Source organism: Zootoca vivipara, chromosome 2 (genome assembly GCF_963506605.1).
Source record: "Zootoca vivipara chromosome 2, rZooViv1.1, whole genome shotgun sequence".
Lineage (NCBI taxonomy): Eukaryota > Metazoa > Chordata > Lepidosauria > Squamata > Lacertidae > Zootoca > Zootoca vivipara.
The window spans coordinates 87,343,905-87,363,414 of record NC_083277.1 but is presented as its reverse complement, the minus strand read 5'-3'; positions in this window follow the sequence as shown (position 1 = coordinate 87,363,414).

The window sequence follows — 19,510 nt, the reverse complement described above, 5'->3', positions numbered from 1 at the left end:
CATTTGCTCAATGGGCATTGACTCTTGGAAATGTCCCCTGTGAACAACAACAACAACGTTTAATATTTGTACGTTTTCAAGTATCCTGTGAGGGACAGGGGATATCGCGAAGTCCCTCCCCTCCTGAGTTCAAGCCCATCCCCGAGCGCAGGGGAAAGCAGGGAGAGTTCCGATTCCAGTGGGGAAGCAGGAAGTCGTGTCCGAGGCTCAGACAAGGTAGCGGAGCCAGGGTCCCAGGTGGGACAGGAAGGGGCAAGCAAGGGGGGCAGACCCATCCCCCCAACTCCGGAATTGCACAGAAAGCGGAGAGGGAAGAGGATGGGTCTCCCCAAGTTATTATGTTGGAGAAAAACGCGCCAAACGCCATTCGGAGGTTCTGATTCAAGCTGAGAAGATGTGTTCTTGTAAATAGCATTGCCTTCAGCACTGTAAATACGCAGCACCAATAAAAGATAAAATGCAGAGCTGTGTAGAGTCGTTACTCTGAAGTAGCCCGCTCCGGCCACTGTGACATGTCCAATGCACTTTGCTTGTATGATCAAGTCGTAATCATGGCAGCAACCTTGTACAGTAAGTCACTATTATTATTCCTCCATTTTGCAGGTGGGGCAACTGAGGCTGAGAGAGATCAGCTTGCCTAGGGCCAGCTACGGAGCTCATGGCAGGGGAGAGATTCAAAATCGGAAAGTTCCTGATTTGTGTCTCAAGCTGCTGCTCCGTACTTCTGGGGTGGGGAACATGTAGTCCTCCAGAACATCTCTCTCCCATCAACCTCAGACAGCATCAGGGCCGGCTCTAGGTAGACCCCCGGTGGCGCGGGGTGCTAGGGCGCTGGGACGGTAGGCAGGGCGCTGTGCGGCGAAGCCGTGCGGAAACCATGCTGTGCCCTGCGAGGGTGGGGGCGCCGGAGTGATCTCCGCCCCTCAGTGCCAGGGCGTGCGACCTGCTCGAGTCTGCCCTGGACAGCATGATCAATGGGGAGGGAAGATGGGAGTTATAGTCCAACAACATATAAGGGCCACAGATTCCCCACCCTTGCTATACTTGCATACCAAGAACCTCATTGAACTTAGTAAACATGGATGCTGTGGTCAGGAGTAAACATGTCTAAGACTGCATTGTCAGTCCCTTAGTCACTGTGCTCCACCAGCTCTGAAAAAAAAACATGTTAATGCAATGCTGGTGTCTGTACAACCAGCTTTACTAGTGAAGATGAGCTGTCTGCCCTATTTTTTGTTTCATCTATCATGTGAGTAGGTGGTCCATAGCTGGCACCCTCTCAGCCCACTGACCTCGCAAGCACTGTGTGATTCCTAAATCTAGACCTGATCACAGCCTCCATCATGTCTCAAGGCTGTCTCCGTCCTCATTTTACCTCTGTCTCCACCTCTGGGTTGCCAGAGGCAAAAGTGAGCAGAATACAGAAAGTAAATATTATCTTGGCAAACAGGGCCGGATTTAGGTTTGATGAGGCGCTAAGCTACTGAAGGTAATGGGGTCCTTTACATGTCCAGCTGTCCTTTGTCAACAACAAATTGTTGCTGTTTTTTGTGTTGCATATATGCTATGTGGTAATTTATGGACCTAATAGGTATCTAAAGCCATTTGCACATAACAAAATATGTATTTTATCAAAGTAATTGTTGAACTGATTGCCGAAGAATTGCTTTTGAATTATGGTGCTGGAGGAGACTCTTGAGAGTCCCATGGGCTGCAAGAAGATCAAACCTATCCATTCTGAAGGAAATCAGCCCTGAGTGCTCACTGGAAGGACAGATCCTGAAGCTGAGGCTCCAATACTTTGGCCACCTCATGAGAAGAGAAGACTCCCTGGAAAAGACCCTGATGTTGGGAAAGATAGAGGGCACAAGGAGAAGGGGACGACAGAGGACAAGATGGTTGGACAGTGTTCTTAATGCTACCAACATGAGTCGGACCAAACTGCGGGAGGCAGTGGAAGACAGGAGTGCCTAGTGTGCTCTGGTCCATAGGGTCACGAAGAGTCGGACACGACTAAACGACTAAACAACAACAACAATTGTTGAACTGAAATACAATTAAGAAGAAGTATATTAATAGTGAAATAATTATTAAGCTCTTATCTAAAATGATTTTTATTCATAACAAACTTAATAATGCAAACACTTTTTTCCTTTAAATTTTTTTTGGGCCCCCAAGAGAGTGGGGCCCTAAGCTATAGCGTGTTTAGCTTATACGTAAATCCTGCACTGGTGGGATAGTTTCTACTTACACTCTTTGCTATCCCCCATCCAGGCAGACAAGAGACATTTGAGGTCAAGGACACATCCTAATTGGCAGAAGTACTCAAGGAGGGTGAGAAATGGGTCCACTGGGTGTGGCTTGGAGAGAGAGGGTGTGGCTTGGGGAGAGGGGGTGTGGCTTGGGGAGAGCGCCAATGACCAGATTTGCCACTCCTACTTGAGAAAACATTGCTGCACCATTCAAGCCATCACTTTGCTCCTCTTGCCACCAGCTGCTTTGCCCTGTTGCACAGCAAGGCCAAGCCCTGGTGGAAAGCCCAAGCAGCTGTTGCTGGGAATTTGCCTCTGGTAGTTCTCTCTCCCTTGCTGGTGGGCTCTTTTGCCCTTTGACTACCTGTCTGTGGTAGGTAGGCACAGAGGCGGTACACACATTGCATCAAACCATCTTTGCATTATCCTTGTAAGAGAAACCATACCTGCTGAATTTCTTCTGGCTGTGCAAGTGCTAAAGGGGTCATGAGCTGGCAAGTCAGGCAGGAGGGGCAGAACAGCTTGTACGGTAAATCCCAACAAATCCCAGGTCAGCATCAGAGGCTCTTTCAATGTAAGGAAGTTGATGTTCTGTGTCACCGGAGTTTTCACTGCAAATAGGAGGCGTTGCGATCTCTTGGTGCTAAGCCCTCACTGCAGAAGCTATAGTTTTCATTGGCTTTGCAGCCAAATCAATCCCCCCCTCCCTTCTCTATACAGGTGTCTTGAAGGGCTCTGCCACCCACATACCAGATCTTAGAAACAGACACACACACTGAGCAACCCTAACCTGCTTAACAGGAAAGACAACCTCCCCCCTCCCTTGGAGTAATTTGCCCTCCTGCCTTATGCCTTCAGGGCTGGGTGGGGCTAAAAGAGGATTTAATACGCACACTGGCTTCTGACATTAATGAGGTGATGAGGAGAGATGTGGAATCAACATGCTGATGTGTGGTGACAGATCTGGTTTCTGGTGAAAGGGAGGAGGCAGGGAGACAATGTCTTTCCAAATAGGACCCGTGTCTGATCAAAATGCAAATGCAGGACTCTGCCTTTCGTATTTCTGCGGCTCTTCTTATTTGTTGCATAGTTATCTTGGAGGAGCTCAGGCTGGCATATGCAGTTTTTGGTCTCCCAGTTTTTAAAAAATTATTTCTTACACCAACCCTGTAAGATAGTGATGTCTCTCCAAGGGCACATAGTGAGTTTTATGGTATAGATTGGAACCTGGGTCTGATTCTAGTCCTATACTCTATACCAGGCTTCCCCAGACTAAGGCCCGCAGGCCACATGTGGCCCACGAGGCTCATTTATGCGGCCCGCGATGACCCCCACTGCCTGCTGCCACCGCCCGCTCTTACCGGCGCAGCTGCCCACTTCTGGGTCAGAAAAGCAACGGAAATAGCTTGCGTGCAAGCATCATTTCCAGTGCACTTCCAGGGCAGAGAAGGTAGTGCACATGCGCACAAGCTATTTCCGTCGCTTTTCCGACCCCGGAAGTGCGCCAGAAATAGCATGTGCGCATGTGCCTGCCCGCCCGTGCATGCGCGCACCTGTGTGCTCCCCTGCCCTTCGGCCTGCTGTGCAATCCGCGCAGCGGGCACCGGCCCGAAGCCAGGTAAGTTTGGGGACCCCTGCTCTATACTCCTATACTGCACCATGCTGGGTCTCTGCGGCGACTGCTGTGTCAGTCACGGAGGCCCTCCCTTAGGTTACAGGTTTTAGGAAGTTTGGTGCTTCTCTCCTTAATTAGAGCTGGGGCTCTATGGGGTTTTCTGACTAGGCTGCTGTTGCGGGCCAGCTGCCTGGCAGTAATGGCAGTGAGAAGTAAGGCCAGTAAGAAGATCCTGAAGTGTGGGACTGTGGAAAACCCAGGTTTCAAATCAGGAAAAAGAGGGTGAGATATTGGAGAAAGAATGCTGGGGCACCCTTCTTTCGCACCGCATGTGGTTATTCTAAAAAATCCCTGTATTTCTGGACAATTCTCTGCTTCTGCATGCTGGCAGGGTGACTGCCATATGTTGAAGGCGTGAATGTTATTGCTTTGCAAAAGAAGAAGAAAGGTCCACTTTTTTAAAAAATAAAAAAGTTATGATTATTATGGGATGTGTGGAGTGGATCTACCTACCCACCAAATTTTGTTTATTTTAAGGGGGAGTAATGGGACTTTAATCTGCTGGTTTTAGACATGAGTGAGGCAATGGACCCAACCAACAGGCAGATCCAGAACTCGCCTACCTTCCATGAATCATTTTTGACATGTTGGCAGCGCCACCCACCTGTCAATCATCCTATAATACCATGTGATTCAATGCTCTTGCTGTCCTTTGTATATTTTGTTTTTGTGGGGGTGTTTTTTAAACACTGCCTTGGGAGAGTAAAGTGCCCTGAAAGGCAGTTTTAAAATCTCTTAATAAAGCAAACCAAATCATAAATAGGGCATTGGTGATTAAACATTCAGTCATATGGTCCCACCTCTGTATTCTGAAGTGACAATATTCCATGAAGGTTGTGGCTACAAGCTATTTCTGAATGTGTCTATGATCTTAATTCCTTAATCTACTGTAAAGAAGGAAGCACGTACTGTGACTGTGAAACATGAATATAACTTCTACAAGGATAGATATTCATCTAAGGGAATTTATGGCATACCTGGTGCCTTTCTCTGTGGGCCTGATATGGGGTAGCAATTCTGGCCCCTTGCTTGCCTCCACTTCTGCTCCACTTCTATAAGCGTAAACAAGGCAAATATTACAGCAAAAAAATATTAAAAAATTATTTGTTTTCTTTCATGCCCATCCCTCCTTCCATCCAGCCGGTAGGTCATTACTGCTCGCCGGTAGGGAGACGGCAAGACAGCAGGGAGGTCAGCACAGTGCAAACGTGCCAGCAGAAGTGCCAGATTGGCTCTGCTGGTGTTTTTGCACCACACCAACCTCCCAGCTGCCTCACCCCTCTCCCTCCCAGAAAGCAACAGAGGCCAACCTGCTGGGAAGCTAGAGTAGCGCCTCTTCCCCCACGCAGGGAGCTGCTTCTACTTGGTTAGCTCCCAAGGAAACCAAAACTGGAACCATGCAGGCCCTGGAATTTCTCACCGCTCAGGAAAGTGGAGAGAAGGCAACCACGAGAAACAACAAAACCCTTCATGTTCTGTCTTAAAGGGTTAGGAGTATAGTCATTGATGCATGCTACATCAGTCCTGCTTAAACCCCCCCCCCAATGTTGGAACAATCCAATACGGTAGTGGTTGTACATAAACTCAAATTGGCCATGTGTCAGTTTTGCTGTGTTATGCATGTGTTATATATTTTTATTATAAACAATCCAGAGTGCATTTGGCTATTCTACCTCATCACTTCGGAGTCAGCTAATGGGCATTTGACATGGAAAGCATTTTCTGGGATTTCTCTCAGTCAGACACAGAAGCCAAGTCTGCAAGTGGTCAAGGGCCTAGCTATGTATACCACAGGGATGTTTGGACATCATTTCTTGCGGGTTTGTTTGCTGTTACCTTGACAGTCAGCGGTGCAGCTAATCGAATCCTCTTCTCACAGCCGGACTGCACGATGTGTGGAGTGGCAGCATGGCTCCCACTGAACGAACGTCTGGAGGGACATAAATACCTCGAGCCCTTTACCTCTCAATTAAATGGTGGGATTTGCCATTGGATAGCTCTTGCCTCCTCTTGGTACCCTTTTTTGTGTGCGCAGGAGGCCTGGCAGGAATGAATATCGCCTGACAGGATGTGTACACACTCTCAGGGAAAACACAGAGAAGTCTTGTTTTACACGAAGGCCTCAAAGTCTGAAGCTTGCCTTCCTGCAGACCCTCGGCCTCCCCGCCTCCCCCCCCCGTGCACGGGGCCTGCAAATTGATGGCCGAGGTGAATAACTTCTTTGACACCAAGAACTAGACCGAAACTATGTCAACGGAGACAGAGATGGGAGGGGGTGGTGGCTTTTCCTGTTTATCCTGTTGGACTTTTTTGAGCTGTGTCCTGAAAGGTCAATTTGTAGAGGAGGCAATTTTATCTAGGGGAGAAAAGAAAGGAAAACAGAAACCAACGAGCCAAGAGAGGAAGATTATGTATATGTATATATCTTTGGTAAACGTCTCAGCCATGACGTTACCGCAGAAACCATTCTTTTTAAGAAAGTTAACCTAAAGGAAAGAAAGCTCTCAGTTTGTTTGTTTGTTTGGCCTTGGGGAATGCATGGATGCCCAGTAGAGAGGCATTCGGACTAATCTTAAGACCAAATCTCCTAAGAGAGCCCTAGAGTGCTGCACAGTATTCTGTCTTCCTACAATCCCAAAGAGCAGGGATTAGGAATCTGTGACACTCAACAGAGCTTACTTTGAACATACATAAAGTTGCATTGTTAGTATACAACAACAGCTGTTTCGAAAGCATTTTTACACTACTTGTTTTGGGAAATGAATGGCAGCCTTGCTCATGGCTGTCTGGGGTTATATAGCAGGCTACATGTGTAGTGAGCAACAGTACTAGGACTAGAGCTAACAAGGTGGGGCAGGAAGGATAGACTTTGTGCATTGTGGTCACTTGTAACCATCCACCAACAGATTGCCATCTTGCCTCAAATGCATTAAGAAGTAAGATTAAAAAACAGCGCTGTGGCTCTCGTGTTCTTTTGTGGGCATCTGTGAAAACAGGATGCTGGTCTTGATGGGCTTCTGGTTTGATCCAGCAGGGCTCATTTTATGCCCTTAATATTGTCTTAAATTCCAAAGGGATGCTTTATTTTGTCACATTTCTTCTTCCTTCAGCTTGCAGAATCATGCCTGGGGGGGTACCAAGTACTGTTTGGGTCAACAGTGGTAAGTTTATGGAAGAAAATATAGGGAGGGCTTTAATGAAATCCATAAAGTGGCCCCCAGCCCCCAGCTTTTGCCAAGCCATGCTGCCCATTGCCTTCTAAAAACAGCAGCTAAGAGAGGGCTGGCACAAACGGTTGGGACCTGGACTGCCTCTGCTACAATTTGAGTACAGCTGTTCGAGCTTTTGCTAGCTTCAGTGGTTTAACTACATGGAGGATATGTTTATTTTGAGTGCTGTCCTTGCAGCTCTCTTCTTCCAGGGATCTGAATAACACTTGCAACCATCTAAGAATATTAAAAGATCTCAATTTTCTTTTCTTGACCTTCGAGTGACACCTAGTGGTTCGTTTGCAAAGAGCACAAAGCACACACTGTAAGTTACAAATTTGCCAAACTGTGAGACCAATGCCTAGGATGATTGGGTTTATAGCAGGGGCAGACAGAATGTAGATTGTGATCCGGTGACAAATCTCTGGGTGACTTGTAGTACATTGCCAAAGATTTCTGATTCCCAATTGTTTTAAAATAGTAACAACTACCCCCCCCACCGCCCTGCAAAAAAGGTTCCTATCCCCTAGAGCCACTGCTACTCAGTGAAAATATAAAACAGCGTCTGGCAGCAGTAAAAGAGGCACATTTGATGCCAGGAATTATGAAGAGAGGAAATGGAAATAATACTGCCAGTAATGTCTTTATAAAAATGATAGTTGACTTCATTTTGGAAATTGCATGTGGTTCTAGCCATATCCTGAAAAAAAAGATATAAGTGGAGTTGGAAAAGGTACAGAAAGGGGGGGGGATGACAATGGGGTTGGAACATATTTCTTATGGGGAAAGACTATCCAATATTTGGAACTTTAAAAATAAGAAGAAAGAAAACCAAAGGGGGGGGGATATGGTGTGATAGTGGTTTAAAAATTATTTATGGAGCACAGAGACTGGTTAGAGGTATTTTTTCCTCTTCCTCTCATAACACTAGACTGGGATGGGGAATCTGTGCTCCTTGATATGTTATTGGACTTCAGTTCCCATGAGCCCCAGCCAGTAGAGTCAATTGGCAGGAGTGATGGGAGCTGTAGCCCAACAACACAAAGAAGTCCACAGGTTTTCCCATCCCTGTCCTACCTGGATATCATTTATGTATCCTCTCTGTTATCCTCCCTGTAATTCCTACATGAAATACATGGAGGAAGAGCGAATGGTTCCATCCACCCATCCATTCATCCACCTACCACCTACCTGCCCTGCCATAAACCCCAGCCTCTGGCTGCTCATGCATTGGGGGAAGGTGTGAAGAGGAGAAGCTGCTCTCTCTGTAGGCCCCCCTGTGATGTGGAACCTGATTGCACAGGGTTCTAAGCAGAGGCGTGTTCCTAGGCTCCTTTGCACCCTTGGCAAGGAGCTGAATCGGTGCTTCTGTAGCTGGGAGAGACCATGGACAAGAAACTCAAAAAGTTTGCTTTTCGTCAACTTTCACATTCCACTAGTGCCTTTCTTCGCGGCAGGGGCGTAGCCAGGATCAAAACTAGGGGGGGGGGCAAGCCATGGTCGTTCAGGGGCGGGGCCAAGGCACGGAAGGGGAGGGGCCATGAAGTGGGCGGGGCTAAAGGGCCAGCGGGCCTGATGACATTGTGGCGGCGGCAGCAGCGGCCACCTTGTGCTTCTGGGGCTGGTAGCGTTGGCGGCTACCCTGCTTGGCTGGAGAGGACGGGAGGGCGAGGCAAGACACGGCCGCAGCCACGACGGCTCCGAGGCGTTGCTGCATATCAGCATAATATTTCAACCATGGTTCAAGCCCCACCTTAGGAAAAAAATCCTGCATTGCAGGGGGTTGGACTAGTTGACCCTTGTGGTCCCTTCCGACTACAATTCTATGATTCTATTGATATATTACCATAGCATATGCATCATTCTGCTTTCTTGAATTGTCCTACTCCTAGGCATAGCATCCAACTCCTAGAGGCCTAGGTGCCCCCCCCCCCCAATTACTGGTGATTACCGTATTTGAAAGAGTCATCCCCCCATGTTGATGGGCTTTCTATGTGGGGCTTATCTGCCCCCCCCCCGTATTTTATTAAGGATGGAAGAGGGAGGGAAGGAAAGAAGAAATAGAGAGAGAGATAACTCATATTTGTGGGTGTCTCTGGATGACGCTGTGATGCTGGAACTCTGCAGCAAGAGGACAGGAGGGTCGGGCAGGCGAGAGGGGGTGGAAGGGCGGGCGAGGGCGGGGCAAGGCATGGCCGCAGCCACGATGGCTCCGAGGCGTTGCTGCATATCAGCATAATATTTCAACCATGGTTCAAGCCCCACCTTAGGAAAAAAATCCTGCATTGCAGCGGGTTGGACTAGATGACCCTTGTGGTCCCTTCCGACTACAATTCTACGATTCTATTGATATATTACCACACCATATGCATCGTTCTGCTTTCTTGAATTGTCCTACTCCTAGGCATAGCAGCCAACTCCTAGAGGCCTAGGTGCCTCTCCCCCCCCCCAATTACTGGTAAATACTGTATTTGAAAGAGTCATCCCCCCATGTTGATGGGCTTTCTATGTGGGGCTTATCTGCCTCCCCCCGTATTTTATTAAGGATGGAAGAGGGAGGGAAGGAAGGAAGAAATAGAGAGAGGGATAACTCATATTTGTGGGTGCCTCTGGGTGACGCTGTGATGCTGGAAATCTGCATGTACAGGAGCCTTGTAAGCAGCTTTCTCTCTGCTTGATTTACAGCAGGCACGTCCAACAGGTAGATTGTGATCTACCAGTAGATCACTGGATGTCTGTGGTAGATCACTGGTAGGTCACTGGCACCCCTAAAAAAAGCTCACCCAAAATTTTCCTCCTCCCTCAAAAAAGTTGAACTATGACCTGAAGCCCTAAACAAAAATGGGCCTCCCTCCCTCCTAAAAGAAGCTCAACAAGTTTGACCTAAACCCCAAAAAACAGGGCTTCCCTTCCTTTAAAAAAAACTCAACAGCTTTGACCTGAACCCCCCAAAAGGGGGTAGATCACCCCCAGTTTTAAACTCTGAGTAGATCAGAGTCTCTTGGGAGGTGGCCACCCCTGATTTACAGTATACAGATGCAGGAGGAGGGGCAGACTGGAACACCAATGCTTTTTATAAACATCACTGTGTCTGTCAAACCTACAGCCTCCCCCCTTTCTTATTCACTTCTTTTTAGCCTTGCAGAGCCACCTTAGTCAAATTGAATCCTCTGAGTCTGCACCCTCATTAAATCGCCAATAGAACTCTTAATGCTCCTGAATGCTCATTAACAACTCCCACTTAAGAACAATAGGGTGAAATGGTCAGCTATCGAATCTTGCCTGGGGATATATGCTCCATTGTCTTAACTGCTTAACTACTGGTAGCCACTTTGCTTTATTTGATGTGTTTTTGTTACTGCTGTGTGTCCCCCCCCCCCAGCAAGCGGAGACTTAGCTGCTCTTGCTAAAGCAAAGCCCTTTCCACTTCAGTTTTTGGAGGGTAAAAGTGCTGGTTATGGTCTGTAAAATACATTAATTTTTTTGCTTCTAGGGGGGGCAGCTGCCCCCTCCTGCCCCCTGCCTACGCCCATGCTTCGCGGTCATCGGGGTCTGTTCTGCTCCTCCTCCTCTCCTATTCCTCCTCTGTTGGTCCATCTGTCTGCCTGCCTTTGTGCATCCCTCCCTCCCTCCCTCCCTCCACTCATCACCTTCCTTTATCCTCCTCCCCCTTCTTTCCCTTTCCCCTCTCCCTATGCCTCAGACTGCCCAGACTCTTCTTCCCTGGATCCTGTTTTGCAGGTGGCATCAAACCCCATAAATCACTGGTCCCCACTCCTCGGTCCCTCCCCTGGTCCCCTACCTCTTTCACAGATTCTTTGGAGTTGTCTCAGTCCCTGACATCATTGCATCAAGGTGTGCCCTTTAGATGGCTTTGAAAGTAGACCAAACAATTCATGGAGGATAGATCCATTCAAGTGTATTAGTATTGGTTCACCTTAAATACCAGTGGGAGATAACACTTGTTTTGATGGAAAACCATCTAACCCAGGCATCCCCAAACTTCGGCCCTCCAGATGTTTTGGACTACAGTTCCCATCTCCCCCGACCACTGGTCCTGTTAGCTAGGGATCATGGGAGTTGTAGGCCAAACATCTGGAGGGCCGCAGTTTGGGGATGCCTGATCTAACCTGTCATGGGCCAGGAATTGGCTTCACCTACTGACCATCAGCCTGAAGGAGCAGAAGGCAGAGTGACTCCACCTACTGCTGATCAGCCTTCTTGCTCCTGATGTGAACCAGTTGGCTCCAGCTTTCTTAAGCAGGGTTTCCAGCCTCAGTCAATTGCTGGAAACAACATTTGTAGTTCCTGGCCTGACCTTGCCGCTTCTTACTTCTCGTGACCTTGGACTCTCAGCTTTCTTGACCCCCGGACTGTCTGACTACGTGAACTGAAATACTCCTGACCTTAGGACGGCACTGAACCTTGCATTTGGACTTTGCCCACAGGCAAGTACCCCCCTGAGACTTGGTTGGTTGGTTGGCTTTGCCCGCCACTGAGCTCTGCCGTGGCTGAGCAGCACGACACTACGACATAACCTCTCTACAAACAAATCAAGATGGATGTTCAATAAACAACTCATCCAAAAGCACCCTAGGAGGGCAGTTTATACTTTTATGGTGGCTGGTAAGCAATATGTCAGGGAGATTGCTGACTACTGACCCCCAATGGCCATTGGATATCCCTTTCTGGGAGAGAAAAGTTAAGTTAACATGAGGCTTAATAAAAAGGATTACTGTGTGGAGAACTAGATCTCATTTTTTCAGACAGTATCAGTTTGGTGGAGGGTGGCAGTCTTCCAGAATCACAAGCAGTATCTACTGGAGACATAAGGCAATAAATGCAGGTCTGGATCATATATTTTGGTCTTACTCAAAGGCAAGAAGCTTTTGGTCAGTCATAGTAAGAAAAATTAAAGTGAATTGCCAGCAGACGCAATCTGTTGCCAAATAGTACTTACGTTATTTGGTTGGTTATGTGAAAGATTTACCATAGCTTCAATAGAGGACAGAGGGATGGTGATGTTGTACAGTGGTACCTCTACTTACGAATTTAATGCGTTCCGAACGCACATTCGTAAGTCGAAAAATTTGTAAGTCGAATCCCATAGGAATGCATTGGGAGAAAAAAATCATAAGTTGAAGCAACCCTATCTAAAAATTCGTAAGTAGAAAAAATCCTATCTAAACCGCATCCAAGATGGTGGAAGGAGCTCCATTCGTAAGTGGAAACATTCGTAAGTCGAGTCATTCGTAAGTAGAGGTACCACTGTACATCTTTGAACAGCTGCTCATATAACGCAAGTGGAGGAAAAATAAGAACCCCAGCATTATACCCAACAGAACCATCATTACAATCCTTTCTGCATCAGATAAAAACCCCAGACATTTGATGGATTATGATAAATATTCTGCTCTTTATTTACTATTTTCTGCCGCTGAAGTTTTGCTGTTTTGCTGTGTCTGTTTACTGGGCACTGTAATGGTTTTACTGTAATGCATTCCTTTTTTATGCTATGCCTTTGGCTCTTAATTTTTTGCAAGTCGCTTAGAGACTCTTTTGTAGTGAGTGACTAATACCGTAAGTCAAAATAACGCTGAAGAGAACAATAGATTGCTGCAGCCATTGTGGGCGGGCAGACCCATGGAGATGACCTCCTGATGCTGGCATTACTACCTGGATGGGAATAGGATGTGGAAGGGCAATGGTGTCATCAGGACTGTGTGGACCCATCATAGGGAACACCAGATTGGCTCCATTGGTGTGTCCATGCAGGTGTGGCCTTGTTACTACCAGTGGCGGAGCTAGCCACTCGGGCACCTGGAGTGCTACTGCCCTGCCCTGCCCCAATCATAAGCTGTAGTAACCTTGGGGTCAGGAGGATGGCTCAGCAGTTCTTCCTACCACATTGACTGCTACTTACTATATTTTCAGGATCTTAGTGGTGGCCCCACATGGTAAAGCTAACTAACACCTTTTTCATATTTTTATTGAAAAATGGAGCATCTTTTTATGTATTGATGAAAGAAAGCTCAAGAAGACATTGAGCCATATATATATACTGTATAGTACAATGTAATTATAAAATTATAGCATGATTGTTGTAAATCTGAATAAATATTGTGACACAACACACACACACAAAATAAAAAAAATTGCGCGTAAAAAATAACAGTAACCACTGCAGTTGGCAAGTTTTTTGTTCATTTGATGTGGACACTGAAAAAATGAAATGAAAGTTGTTATTATAATGGGATGAAAGGAGAAATATTTTGAAGTAAGAAAGTATAATTTTTAAAAATCCAGTTCATGGTGGTTTTTGGAAAACAGGCTGAAACAAATCTGTACTTCATTTCATTTCCATTTTAAAGGCATGATCAATAAAAGCATTCCCAGTGGTACACAGAGAAGGATTTTTGTGATTTCTCAATATAAAGTTCTATGATGATATGGTTTTTTGTATTCTGCCACAATCCTGTGCAGAGCCAAGTTACCTCAGCCTATTGATTTTAATTGGCTAAGCATCTAGCTCTGTGCTGGGTTCCAGCCCTTGCCTTAACTCCTTAGCAGCTAGAAGCCCATTGCTCAGCAGTAGCTGTTGCCTTAACTCCTTAGCAATGTGTTTGTTTTGTCGCACCCAACTCTATTGCTGAATTAGCATGGTTCTGTTCCATTTGTAATGATTTTTATGTATTTTATATATTTCATAACTGTATGATTTTATCTGTTTATATCTTTGCATTTTCTATTTCTATAAGCTGCGCTGGGGCCTTATAGAGAAGGGCAGGTAAGAAATCTTATCAACCAGTCAATCACCTACACTGTAGGAGGGAATCAAAAACCCACCAGAAATTAAGAAAGGATATGGGTTTCCATTTCTCCCTTGCCAACAGAAGATTAGTACTGTATGCTTCTTATACAGGGAAGGGGCATGTGTAGGTGTTGACTACATTGACACAAACCATGCCCAGGAACCTAATGTTATGACATTTGGCGTGAAGATATGTTATGTTATCTCTGATCTTCTAAGCAGTAAGTGCGGAGATCAGAGATGAGGTATCTCTGATCTTAGAACTAAACACCACAGCACTAAAATTTGGGATAAGCTTATCTCCACTCTTAGTGCTGTGGTGTTAAGGGCTAAGGTCAGAAAGGTAAGCATCTGCCTGCTGTTTGACAATGAAAAGCAGCAGGCTGAGGAGTATCTCCAATCTTGGCATGATGAGACCATCTTGAAAGACGGAAGTTAAAGAGTTTCCTGCAATTTAAACCCCTGTGACCATGTCTTTAAATAAAGCCTTTATTGGAGATAAACCTTCTTACTCTTTAAAAGTCCCTCAGTATACTGTATACTCAGTGCTCACTGGAAGGACAGATCGTGAAGCTGAGGCTCCAATACTTTGGCCACCTCATGAGAAGAGAAGACTCCCTGGAAAAGACCTTGATGTTGGGAAAGATTGAGGGCACTAGGAGAAGGGGACGACAGAGGACGAGATGGTTGGACAGTGTTCTCGAAGCTACTAACATGAGCTTGACCAAACTGTGGGAGGTAGTGCAAGACAGGAGTGCCTGGCGTGCTGTGGTCCATGGGGTCACGAAGAGTTGGACACGACTAAACGACTAAACAACAACATACTGGGGGTGCAAAGCCTGGGGTACAAAGGAAAAGTTTGGGCTGCAGAGGGTGGCACTGTCACCAGATCTAGTTTCCTGTTGCTGTTGGAGGCAGTACTGAGCTAGATGAACCAAGAGTGTGACTTGATGTAAGACGGCTTCCTATGCTTCTATGTATTACATGCATATTATACAGCATTTCCACACTTGTTGTGATGACAGATTTTAAATCTAAACAAGACCTCTGTGGTGCTAGGACATGGCTGCACCAGTGTTCCTTGTCAAATCTTTTAATTTCACTTTGCATCACATGGTCTTGATCCCCAGAGAGAAACCAGTCAAAAAGAAGGTGAATAACAGTTGACAGAAATTCAATGCATCCATTTTTTTTTATAAAAAAAAACACCACAGCAAGAATATATTAATTTCACCTGGATGGTGTCCAGTGATACTTTAAAAGACATCGAATAGTGGAGGGTCTGCTACATCAAGAAAATGTGCTGTTAATTCCCATCTTTGCCAAAAGCAGACTTAATGTCTCAATTGAATGACTCTTGCTTCATCTCCCCCCCCCTCCACCAAGAGCATAAGAGCCCCGTTAATCCTGCCAAAGACCCATCTAGTCCAGAATCCTGTTCTCACCATGGCCAACCAGATGCCTGACAGGAAGCCTGTAAGTACAACAGGAACCCAACAGCTCCCTCCCCACGTGTGACCTGCAGCAACCAGTATTGAGGCATACTGCCTTTGACAGCCATCATTACCTCGTTAGGTTCTATCCTGTTGGATATAATATACTCTTACATCAAGACCAGAACTTCTAGCAGAAACAATGTCACCTTGCATTACAGTTTAATGGGTACAAAATAAGAAAGCTAGAGATTAATGCTTTCCCTCTGCTTATAAACAGGATTCGAGTTTTTGCAGGCTTTGATGGATTTGGGGTTTTATGTGAACTGCTGGAAAGTATTGCCTCGGTGTGTTTTGCCTCATGTGACATGACTTCTTTTACTAGCAATAAGGAAGATGTAGATTTCCCCATTTTGCAATGGAGCAGGAAGAAGCATTTAAATCTGGGAGTCATTCCAGATGACAATAAAATCCAGATTTTGCTTTCAGTGTTAAAGCAGCACAAGTAGAATCTGCAATACTCCATTCTCGGTTTATACCAGTTTTCTTGGTGGTGGTGGTGGTGGTGGAAACGTCCTTTCCAACTGGGTGCTTCTGCCTCCACCTCTTTTTTAAAAAAATTTATTATCAGGAAATGTGCATGCTCAAGTGCTAGAAAGGAAGAACACCCTTGTTTTTAAAAGAATGCATATGTGCTTCAGTTTGAGTGGTACAGTTCAGGCAGACATTTCAAAGGCACAAACCACTGTAAATATGCAGCATGGGGAGAGGTTTCATCACTCATGGTGACAGCATCACAGGTGATAAGACCAGGCTTCCTCAACCTCGGCCCTCCAGATGTCTTTCGCCTACAACTCCCATGATCCCTAGCTAGCAGGACCAGTGGTCAGGCATGATGGGAATTGTAGTCTCAAAACATCTGGAGGAAGCCTGATCAAGACCTTTTGATATGCTTATAACGATCATTTGCACAGTAGTCAGTCTCATAGAATAGGTATGTGAAAAATAGCTTGTCGGCAGTTACATATTGTGATCTGAGCCAGGGCCGGCCCTACGGCCAGGCTGGGTGGTGCAGGGTGTCAGTGCGCCCGCCTGCCCGCTGTGGAGCTGCGCCTGCCCACCCGCCGTGGAGCTGCACCCTCGGCAGCAGTGCTGTGCGCTGCGCCCGCCCGCCGGCCCACCCGCACAGCTCCGGCCGCCCGCCGCACTGGGAAACAGGGTGGGGCGGGGCGGCGGAGGGATCCGTCGCACCACGGTGCCAGGGCGCCAAATATACTTAAGACGGCCCTGATCTGAGCATTGCGACATGATTAGTTCTGCCCCATTTTGGCAGCGTTTGTATAATCTTCCTGAAATTTCTGCCCAGGGTTCAGTGGTCACATTAGCTAACAAAATCACTCTGGGAAATTTCCCCTCTGTTGTGTGCGACTTGTTCTCTATCCAGAAAACCACAGCTTCTCAAGATGGTTGCAGTCAGTGGCGTCGCAAGGGGGTGGCGATAGGGGTGCTGCGCCCCGGGTTCCACTCTTTGGAGGGTGCCACTCAGTGCCTCCCTGGCGAGTGAGCAGCCAGCCCCCACCCGGTAAAACGCCTCGCTTGGTGGCTGGCTCACTTGCTTGGCCAGCATGCGGTTGCTAGAGTTGCTCCGTAATGCTTTCTGTTCTAGCAAGTCGCGGCCGCCTCCGCCTCCTGAAAGTGCACACATGGTGCTCCCCCCCAGCAGATTTACACTGAACCTTCCTGGGCGGGCCAGGGCCTCCGCGGCTCTACCCAGCAGGTAGCTTCCGTGTATCTTCCAAAGGGGGCGGGGAACGCCATGTGTGCGCTTGCGGGAGGTTGAGCTGGCCGTGACTTGCTAGAGGGGCAGAAAGCGCTGCGGAGCACCCATCCTCGCTCCGGAATGCTTTGGGGCACTCCAGCAACTCACGGCTGGCTCCCCCATGCACACACGGTGCTCCGCCCCTGGCTCCACCAAGCCAGAAGCTTCGGCGTATCTGCCGGGGGGAGCGCCGTGCAGGGCCAGCTCTAGGTATACTCCCGGTGGCGCGGGGTGCCAGGGCGCCAGGCCGGCAGGCGGGATGCTGCGTGGCAAAGTCATGCTGCACGCTGCGAGGGCGGGGGCGCTGGAGCGATCTCTGTGCCTCAGTGCTAGGGCGCCCGACCTGCTCGAGACTGCCCTGGTGCCGTGTGCGCATGCGGGCGCTGGAGGGGTTTGCTGGCGGCGGCGCTGCGGAGCGTGCATGCGTGCGTGGTGACGTCACATGCATGCTGCGTGACGACACCCTGCCCCTGGGTCCCGCACCGGGTGCCGCAGCGGCTTCCTCTGTCCCTGGTTGCAGTGAGTTGCAAACTGGCAACCCGATGGGCATGGTTTTCAGACTTTCTTTCCATGTCAACTAATATGTCAAGGAACTCCTGCATCCTGTAGCGAATGTGGGGACATTATCTTTAGAGCCACATGCACAGTCCATGTGGGGTATCGGCCAGGCCAGTTAACCCTCAGCAATGCCCCACGTGAACTGAGAATGCAAAAGGCTTTGCAAGCACCAATCACCAGCTGATAGGCGGTGCTTGTCAACCCTGCTTTCCATGGGCAGTTACCTGTTTATCTGCTCTGTTCTGTACCTGGCATCATACATTTGACTCAGCATAGCAAATAACATAATCAAGCTTTAGGAATGCATTCACCTTGAAAGATGAGGTCTTCTGTAATCTTAAGAAACTGTATAGACAAAAGCCTTAGGTTCTGCACGAAACCTAAGAATACATGGCAAACTGGGGCCACAATGTTTGGATTTTTCCTAAGCAACAATGCACCAACATTTGCCATGTCTTCATATGAGAATCCTTTAAATGTCTTGAGGCAGCAGGAAGACCATCCAGCTGGTTGGCTCCCTGCCCCATAGCCCGCCCTCAGATCCCTTTGCCCACCCTCTCTTTCCCATCTGTTGTGGGGAATACAAACTGAACTCCTGTTTGCTGCAGAAGGCAGGGCAGCAGAGAGAGGGTGAAGGGGACCAGTAGGAGAAACAGGGCTTCGAGGCATGGAGGCTGCAGGGTCTCTTGCTTCCTTAAGGCAAACCCAAATGGTCTAACAAGAAAACTCAGTTTCTGCTTATTGAAAGCTCTCCCAGCCCTCTTTTCTCTGCTGAGCAACCCTTCCTTAGGTGGTTAACTCTTCCCTCTATTGCAATTCTAATGATGATTGACCCCCATGCAGCTTTCGAACTTTTCCCTAAGCTTAATAGCAGCATGGCAGGAGGCGCAATTTACATCAGGATGGTGGGAGGCAGGATTTAAAACTTTCCTCTCCCTACAATTTCGCTTGTGTTGCGCAGCTGAGTGGAAAACAGCTGAGAGGGATGATAAAGAGGATGAAATGCAAAAAAGAAGTCTTTTCTGGAGTCCTAAAACCCATCAGCTGATCTGGGAAGGGTATGTTGTGGGTCCTGTAAGATTAAGCTGTGATTGACAAGCAGCCCAGTGCCTTCATGTTGCTAGCTTCTGAACTACAGATAGAAAAAAGGCATGTTTCTTGGTGACTATGCATAATGATGAGAGAATGTGCACATTGCCCAGAGAACGTACAATATACAACCTGAAAATTCAGAATCTTGAATCTCTCAGGCCCTTGTATCTTCCTGATTCGTCACCCCAAGCTCTCCTCTTCATCAGCTTCTCAGACCATGTGTGATCAATCTCCAAACCTGTGGGGTAGCATTGAATGATCAACTATAGCAGTCTATCCCTGAGCATGTTAGCCTTTTAAACAAAGTCTCACGCAGTTCATGAAGTTCAATGGAGCTTGCTTCCAAGAGATTGTGCTGCCTGAACCTATAGAATTGTCCATAAGGGTTGTCCTCCACATTTTCTTGTTTGGATGCTTTTATTTGCTTTGACAGTCTGCCCCCCCAACCCCCCCATATTGCCATATTAATTTTAATCATTCTTGTGCTGTGCCTTTTTCTTTTGGTTTCCAATTTCATGCAACGGGACTTCTGAGCAGAAATGTATAGGATTGTGCAGTGTGTTCTTGCACCAGGGTTGGGGAACCTGTGCTCTGCCAGGCATAGCTGGACTCTATCTCCCTTCATCCCTGACCATTGCCCCATTGCTGGGGCTGATGGGAA